The sequence below is a fragment of the Vigna unguiculata genome, chromosome 7, assembly GCF_037176805.1.
Source record: "Vigna unguiculata cultivar grain cowpea cultivar isolate G323 ecotype 2 chromosome 7, ASM3717680v1, whole genome shotgun sequence".
In the NCBI taxonomy this organism is placed as follows: domain Eukaryota; kingdom Viridiplantae; phylum Streptophyta; class Magnoliopsida; order Fabales; family Fabaceae; genus Vigna; species Vigna unguiculata.
The window spans coordinates 44541750-44549606 of NC_140798.1; the positions used below are offsets into that span (position 1 = coordinate 44541750).

Consider the following 7857-nt stretch of genomic DNA (forward strand, 5'->3'; position numbering starts at 1 on the left):
CATGAATTTGACCTAAGTTTTACAGAAATTTTGATTTAATTAACGCATCTGTAATCTAAGAGAATCTTTAAAAAATAAATAAAGAAGTTTATAATTTTTATCATCCTTATATTTTAGAAATACATGATTTGGTTCTTAAATGCTTTTAAATAGAAAGCAAATCCAATATTTAGATACTTACATTTTTCAAACTTAAAATACTATTAACTTTGAATGAGATTATTATTTTTATTTTTATTTTTTTATAACCTCAAATTCTAGTGTTGAAGATAAACTTTCTTTTGTCTTATTATTTTTTGCTGATATTTTTAGAAAGCTTCTATTGATAAAGCGATTAGGTCAAATCGGTCTCTCCCTGGTCAGGAGAAGAAAAGTGAAAAATAAGCAAGGAGTGTTGAGTAAGATTATTCGAGCTTAGGGTGCGGGAGTTTCCAAGTTCGTTCGCCGCACTTTTCGTTTTTTGACGATTTGGAAGCTGACAAGCTTGACTTCACTTGGTAAATGCTATAAAATACCAACCAAGAAGCTCCAGGTTTGATTTCTAATTTTACTCTTTTCAACTTCCAGAAGTTGACGAACTTGACTTGTTAATTCGATTAGTTAAATAAAAATAAGCATCAGAGATTGCATGTGATTGTGCTGCGATGAATGAATTCATTCTTTAACTGTTTGCCACAGAAAATGTAATACCATAATTTGTTGTAAGTTGTAGTTGATAATTGAAATATTAAACCAGAGACAATGGTACAGGTCCGGTTATAAAGAAAAGTAGGTAAATAATCTAAATTAGGAGAGGTCCTCGCACATTTAATGCTCAATAGGGTAAGGAATTGAATTCCACTGTCTCCAAAAACAGGGTATCTATAAGGAGAAAGTTGATACATTAAACCAGAGTGGTAAATTAGTAAACTTACATTAATTGCTTGATTAGAAAAACAAGTTGCCTTGACTTAGAATTGCCTATCCAGGTAATATAGTAGTGAAGAGAACGAGGCATGCATATACATTTCTAAAATAAAACTGACATAAGTTTGACCTTGCCCAACTCCTCTCGATGTGGGCATTTGGTCTAGTGGTATGATTCTCGCTTAGGGTGCGAGAGGTCCCGAGTTCAATTCTCGGAATGCCCCCTTTTTTATCTTTATATGAATTGTCTTGATGTGTTTTTGTCATTCAGTAGGCATGCATTTTTTTCTTAAACAACAGGTGAAGAGGCAAATCACAATCTTTGCAATCAGTTCTGTTTGTATTTTGCTTGACTGTTGATATGTCTTTTAACAGTTAAGCTTGAAGACACTTATCATTGTTAAGATTTACCTATTTCCCCATATGTTAGCAAGCATCTGTTTTAAAGCTTAGATTGTGGTATCTGATCTTAACTCTAAGTATGCTCCTTTTGAACTATATATTCTACAAGCAATTAAAATATTGCTTAAACAACTGAACAAGGAAGGAGGTTGTGAGTTGTTGTTGATGATGCCTGGTACCCTTAAATATCAAATTCCTATAAAAAAATGTATCAAGACATTTATATTTTTAAATCCTTTCCAAATGTAATTAGCAAGTTGTAATGAAGGGAAAAAAATGATAAATTACTAAGACCGAATATTCATGAGTATCTCTGCAATGTATTATTATAGTGAATGTCTATACTGGACTGGACTGAAGCATTACTGAACAATAGCAATCTTTACAGAGAATACAGAATGACAAAAGTTACGAAGAGAGAGACAACACAAAATTTTTCCACCCCTCTATTCACCTGTGCCTAGGTTTTTATATGTGATTCTCCACACGGAAACCTTCAGGTGTAAGTTGGTTATTTTTATTCCTTGTGATCCTTCTATTTACCACATTATCCGCAACATTAGATACCTGTCCTTGGATGATAACAAAATTCTCTGATTTTTCTGTGACTTCCAACTTTCCCTCCTTTTGTTGATATGGCATTACTGCCTCCATTAAAAATAACCTTGTCCTAAGGTTGTAATGTGGGTAGGTCTGTTGAAATGATTGTTAATCCTCCCATGTAGCATGTGCATCATCTACGCCTTCCCACTTCACTAGTACTTGTTGCCCTCCATTTATGATAGTTCTAGTCTGCAGAATCTTCACCAGTTGAAGAATTGGACCAATGACATGTTTGATCATAGGAAGGGGAATATAGGTCTACGGGGATCTCCACGGCACGACTTTAATTGTGAATATTGAAAAACGGGATGTATTTTGGCACGAGGTGGCAGAAGCACTTTATATGCCACTTTTCTGCATAATTGGAAATGGTCCAAAGTATCTCATCCCTAGTTTCTGATTTTTTTCTCAGCATTTTTTGTAGATCTGTAGGAGGTAAGCATTGAGGAATAGCAACCACATCCTTATTGGTATGTAGTAACATAGCCAAATCTGCCTCTGGAATTTGCAGGCCTTAATCATCAGCAGAATAAGGCATTTGTAGGTGCATGGTAAAATTGTCTGAAATAGGTGAGTGCAATTCATTCTACGGATGTGATTAAACTGAGTTGGAATTGGCAGTTTAGATTTTTCACCATGTATAGTAATAAACTTACCATTCTCATAAAATTTGAATGTCAATGCATTATAATCTGAGATATGAGGACGAAGTGTAGCTAACTAGGCTACTCTGGGGACCAAATATGTGCCTGCAACTGGAAGAAGCATGGTCCTGAATTTGAACCTCCACGTTTCTAACCATTCCCTCCACTGTCAAGGCATGATCATTAATGTGCAAGTCTAGGTTGTAAAAAATTATATCAACTCCCACCATCACCGATGTATCTGAATTTGCATTCCATTAATGGTGCCCTGAAATTTCATTGTACCGACTCCCAAACCTCCTTTCAGAGCATTAAAAAAGAGATGATTCATGATGCCCTAGTGAAGCATGCTGACTAATCTCATGTTCCTTATAAGATGGATCTGGTTCCAACAAGGTGGTTTCTTCATCTTCAACATGTAACAGCAAGTATTACTTATTGGGACACTTATGGTTAGGTGTAAATTGGTCATCACAGGTGAAAACATAAACCTTTCTCGTGCTTCAATTTTTGAATTTTTTTTGTGCAGTGATGGAATGACAGCTGGTGTAGGTAATAGAGGAGGTAGACTAGTATTTTTTAGTGTTTGGTTGGTCGTGTCAGGTATGTTTCTGGAATTTGCCTTGGAGGGAACTGATTTCTGTCTAGCAACATATTTTTCTTCATATAATTTGGCTGATGAAACCGCATGCAGCGTAGAAGTGGGCTCTTCTGCTATGACATCTCTGCGAATATCTGATTTAAGGCCACTGACAAAACAATCGAGCATAGCATCTGGAGTCACCCCATACTCACACGGTTTGCTAGGGCAGTAAACTCCTTATAGTAATCTCTTGAACCATCCAAAGCTGATTTAGCTTAAAGAGAGTTGAGCGAGTGCACTTGTATGGAGACTGGCCAAATTTGAATTCTAATGCCAGAGTGAAACCCACCCAAGATTGAAATGGGTTATTCTTAGAAATAATCTAAAACCATGGAATTACGTCAACTTCCACTGCATAAGGCGTTGCTTATCCAACATATTGTAATAAGTGAAAACTTGTTCTGCTTTAAATATCCATTCCAAGACATTGGATCCAATGAATCACTGAAAATCGAGTTTTTTTTTTTTTTTTTTTTATAGGCAATTGTTAGTTGGTAGTCTTTGTTAGTGGGGGAGTTGAACCCACAATCTCTCCCACCTTCCCTTCTAAACCCTTTCAAATCCACCTTATTTCTCCATATTGTTAACAGGAAGGAAAGAACCCACAACCTTTCCCTCCCTTCTCTTCCCTCTAACCACTAGGCCACCCACCGAAAATTGAGTTTAACATTGCGGATTTGAAATAGTGGAACAGAAGCATGTGGTGTTGGTGGTTCCAGTGACTGTGCTTAGGGCAGTCAAGTCGATTCCACAGTTTGAAAACGAGTAGAGTATTCAGCGTGGCGAGGCTCTATGAGATTGAGCATATGTTTAACGTCCAACGACAAATTATTCATATCTGTGGAGAGTTCTTTCAATGGAGTGTGTTCCGCCATGGTTAAGGAAGGGCAAATGAAAGCAGCAATCTAATGAAGGACAAAATAAATAAGACAACTACGAAGACACAATATTGATCAATATCTCTGCAATGTATTATTTTAGTGAATGGCTACCCATTATGGACTGAAGCATTGCTATTAAACAATAGCAATCTTTACAGAGAATACAGAAAAACGAAAGTTACAACGAGAGACAACAAAATTTTTCTACCGCTCAATTCCCCGGAGCCTAGGTTTTTATATTTGATTCCCCACACGTAAACCTTAACGTGAGTTAGTTATTTTTATTCGTTGTGCTTCTTCTATTTCCCACACTCTCCACAACATTAGACATCTGTCCTTGGCCTATAACAAAATTCTCTGATTTTTTTGTGACTTCCAACTTTGCCCTCCTTTGTTGATATAACACAAGTATCTTATTTTGCACTTGACAAACACTTGGTGGTATATGTGATTAACATTCGTATCAAAACATGCGGTGTTGAATTTCAGACCACTGCACTTTAGAAGCAATATTAGAATTGTGAAGTTAAAATTATGTTTCAACTTGTGTAAGAAAGACAATACTATCAACTTACTAATTTCATATGTTAAAAGTGAAACTTACAAGTTATAGAAGCAAAGTTTTTAACTTCATAGTACACCATGTAAAAATTTAGCAAATCAATTAATTACTTTTGGTCTTCTCATCTGACTGATTCTCACTTAGGGTGTGAGTTCCCAAGTAACTGAGTTTGTTTATCCTCATCTTACATACCAACTAGCAATTGTTTCTTAATTTTAAGCCTTTGATGTCTGGAATCTGACAAGCTTGACTTTTTTGTGGTATACTTATAAAACAATAAGCATCAGGAGCTGAACGTGAATGTGTTGGAAGAATGATTAATAGTTTTAGCTGGAAATTTTGCAGTAATGAGTTACAACTTGCCACTGTAAATGTAATTAAGTTACACGGCAATTCATGGTAAGTCTTTTAATATATAAAACTAGAGGGGTAAGCAAACTTTCTTTCATTTTATTTTACTTGGAAAAACAAGTTATATTGACTGATAATTACCCATCCAGTTAACCAAATCTTACAATGTGTATGCAATAGTACTGTACAACTGAAGACATTGCATGAATAGAATAATTAGTTAGCCCTGTTATTTTCAATATGGGCATTTGGTCTAGTGGTATGATTCTCGCTTTGGGTGCGAGAGGTCCCGAGTTCGATTCTCGGAATGCCCCTTTTTTTACATATTTGTCTCTGCCTGTATTATGCTGAAGTGTGTTTGTTTGTTATTTTTTTATAAGCGCAATATCGTTGAATCATCTATATTATTTGAAATTCAATTATAAAGGAGATCGTGAATTGTTACCTTGTCCATGATGCGTAGCATAGCACTAAAAAATATCAATTTTAAAAAACTGTATTAGCACAACTTGCACCATTATTTATTCTTGTCAGTTACACATGTAGCATTAACAAGTATCTTATTTTATAATATTAAACACCCAGATGCGATGTGTGATAACCTGCATATCAAATCACATGTTGTTTGATATCATGTAATAAGAAAAGAACAACTAGTATGATAGCATATTAAATTACTTCAATCAGCTTGAATCAGTCCCTAATTCAACATATAAACAGGTACATGTGGCAGAACTTCAGTTTTTTCATTTAGAATGTTGTATAAAATGAACTACTGTAGTGATGTTTGTGGAGTTCTTTTACTATATTGAGAAGCAAGAAACTTCTCCGGACGAATGGATTTCAGGCCCCGTAAATTTTGAAATGAAAAAAATTAAAAGTAAGAGTATTTTCAACTCGTGAAATAGAGAATGCTATCATTTTAGCGATGTCATGCAGTAAAATTCTACTGTGGAAGTTAGAAACAAAGTTTTAACATTAGAATCTACCTTATACTAATTTCATCAAATTGATTGATTAGTTTTTTATAATTACCAAAGAATAGGTATTTGTGTTTATTTCTAAATTTTATCCTTTTGTAGCTTTGGAAGTTGACAAACTTTTCTTGATAGTTTGTTTGTTTAAATAATAACAAACATGATTGCCTTGGGATGAATATATTGATACGAAAACCGTTTCAGCATGGATTTTTCTGTACCATGTAACAGCTGCCACAGAAAATGGGATTGAGTCTATAAATGTAAGAACTAGAGGGGTAAATTTGTATACTCTCTTTCATATCTTAGTTAGAAAAATGAGTTTACCTTTACTGTTAATTCTCTATCCAGGAACCGTATCTGATTTTTACAATAACACTACTGACATTGTGGCAGGCATGAACAACTTTAATAGAAAACTAGAGATAGATTTGACTTGGGCATCATCATTATTAATAAGGGCATTTGCTCTAGTGGTATGACTCTCGCTTTGGGTGGGCAGAAGTTCTGTGATTTTTGTATCTGTCGCATAGTTTGCAAGCATCAGTTACAACACTGAGATAGTGGTATGTATTCTTATATTCGTCTCAAAAACATTTAAACTCAGCATTGTACAATGAAGTGATTACTAAATCAACTAAATTGTTTCTAAATCTACAAGGAAGGAGATTGTGAATTGTTGTCTTGTCCATGATGCCTAGCACCCAAATATACCAGTTTTTAAAAAGTGAATGAGTTCAAATTGCACAATTATTTATTCTAGTCCATTTGACATGACACATTATCAAATATCTTATTTTATAATATTCAACACTCAGATGTTATATGTGGTAACCTCATGAAATCGCATGCCGTTTTCAGCTGTTCTGTAAGCCAGTCAGTAAAGGAAAATAAAAACTATGATACTGAAGGAACTTCAGTCTACATGATTCAGTCTTTAATGCAGTGTACAAACAGATACATGTAGAAAAACAGAATCCACCTTAAAATAATTTGACCGTTTTGGTTTATTAGTTATTGTATAATTAACAAAAGCCAAGCTTCAGGATTTATTTCTTAATATTGTCCACTGCACAGTGTTTGAACAAATGTATGTGCACAATGATTTATTAAACTTCATTGAACATATAATTGCCACGTATCTTATTTTTCACTTTACAGCACTAAGATGGCATATGTCACCAAACATGCGTCGGAAAAGGAAAAAGAAAAACTGGTATGACACCAAACATAACTTCATTGTGCTTCAGACAGACTGTAATGTAACATAGAAACTGATATATATTGCGAAGCTTAAGTTCTTTGGTTTCAAAAGTTTTATAAGCTGATAAACTACTGTATCAATGTTGGCTGACATTTTACAGGAAATCGTGAAGCAACAAAGTTCTCTATCATTCATTATTAGTTAATTTCATACCACTGTACTTACAAATAATATTAGTATTAAGGATGATGTTTTCAAGTTGTGGTTAAAAAAAAGCAATTTTACCAACTTACTGGTGTCAGGTGGTGAAAGCTGATGTACAAATTTTCAAGTACCAAGTGACAATTTGCCACCGAGAATGCAGTAAAATTGCAAGTCATAGTCACCGTGGCTGCATAATCTATAAATTTTCCAGTACCAAGTGACATTTTTATGTAATCTTAATATATAACTGTAGATAACGTGGCTGCATAATCTATAAACATAGATTCTACCTAGCCATCTCCCCTTCAATGTATACCTTTGGTCTACTGGTATTATTCTCGCTTTGGCTGCAAGAGATCCCAAGCTCAATTTTTGGAACGCCACTATTTTTTTTTTTTTTTATATTTGTCTGTGTCTGTTTTGTCATTGAGTAGGCACAAAGGCATGGACTCTATTCTCAGTCAGAAAGAATTGTTGCTA

The 7857-nt window shown here is 34.6% G+C and overlaps 1 long non-coding RNA gene and 2 other non-coding genes across 4 annotated transcripts; all 3 read left to right on the forward strand.

Moving 5' to 3' along the window:
- Nucleotides 1-297: 297 nt before the first annotated feature.
- Nucleotides 298-7709, forward strand: LOC114191927 (uncharacterized). Of its 2 annotated transcripts, XR_003606037.2 has the most exons (3): nt 311-532; nt 6366-6535; nt 7131-7709. It is a non-coding gene; the product is annotated as an uncharacterized LOC114191927 (long non-coding RNA). The 2 variants fall into 2 exon arrangements; XR_014996761.1 differs by having other exon boundaries at nt 298-532; nt 6366-7709.
- TRNAP-AGG (transfer RNA proline (anticodon AGG)) lies at nt 1059-1130 on the forward strand. The gene has a single exon. It is a non-coding gene; the product is annotated as a tRNA-Pro (tRNA).
- Nucleotides 5235-5306, forward strand: TRNAP-UGG (transfer RNA proline (anticodon UGG)). The gene has a single exon. It is a non-coding gene; the product is annotated as a tRNA-Pro (tRNA).
- Nucleotides 7710-7857: the final 148 nt, after the last annotated feature.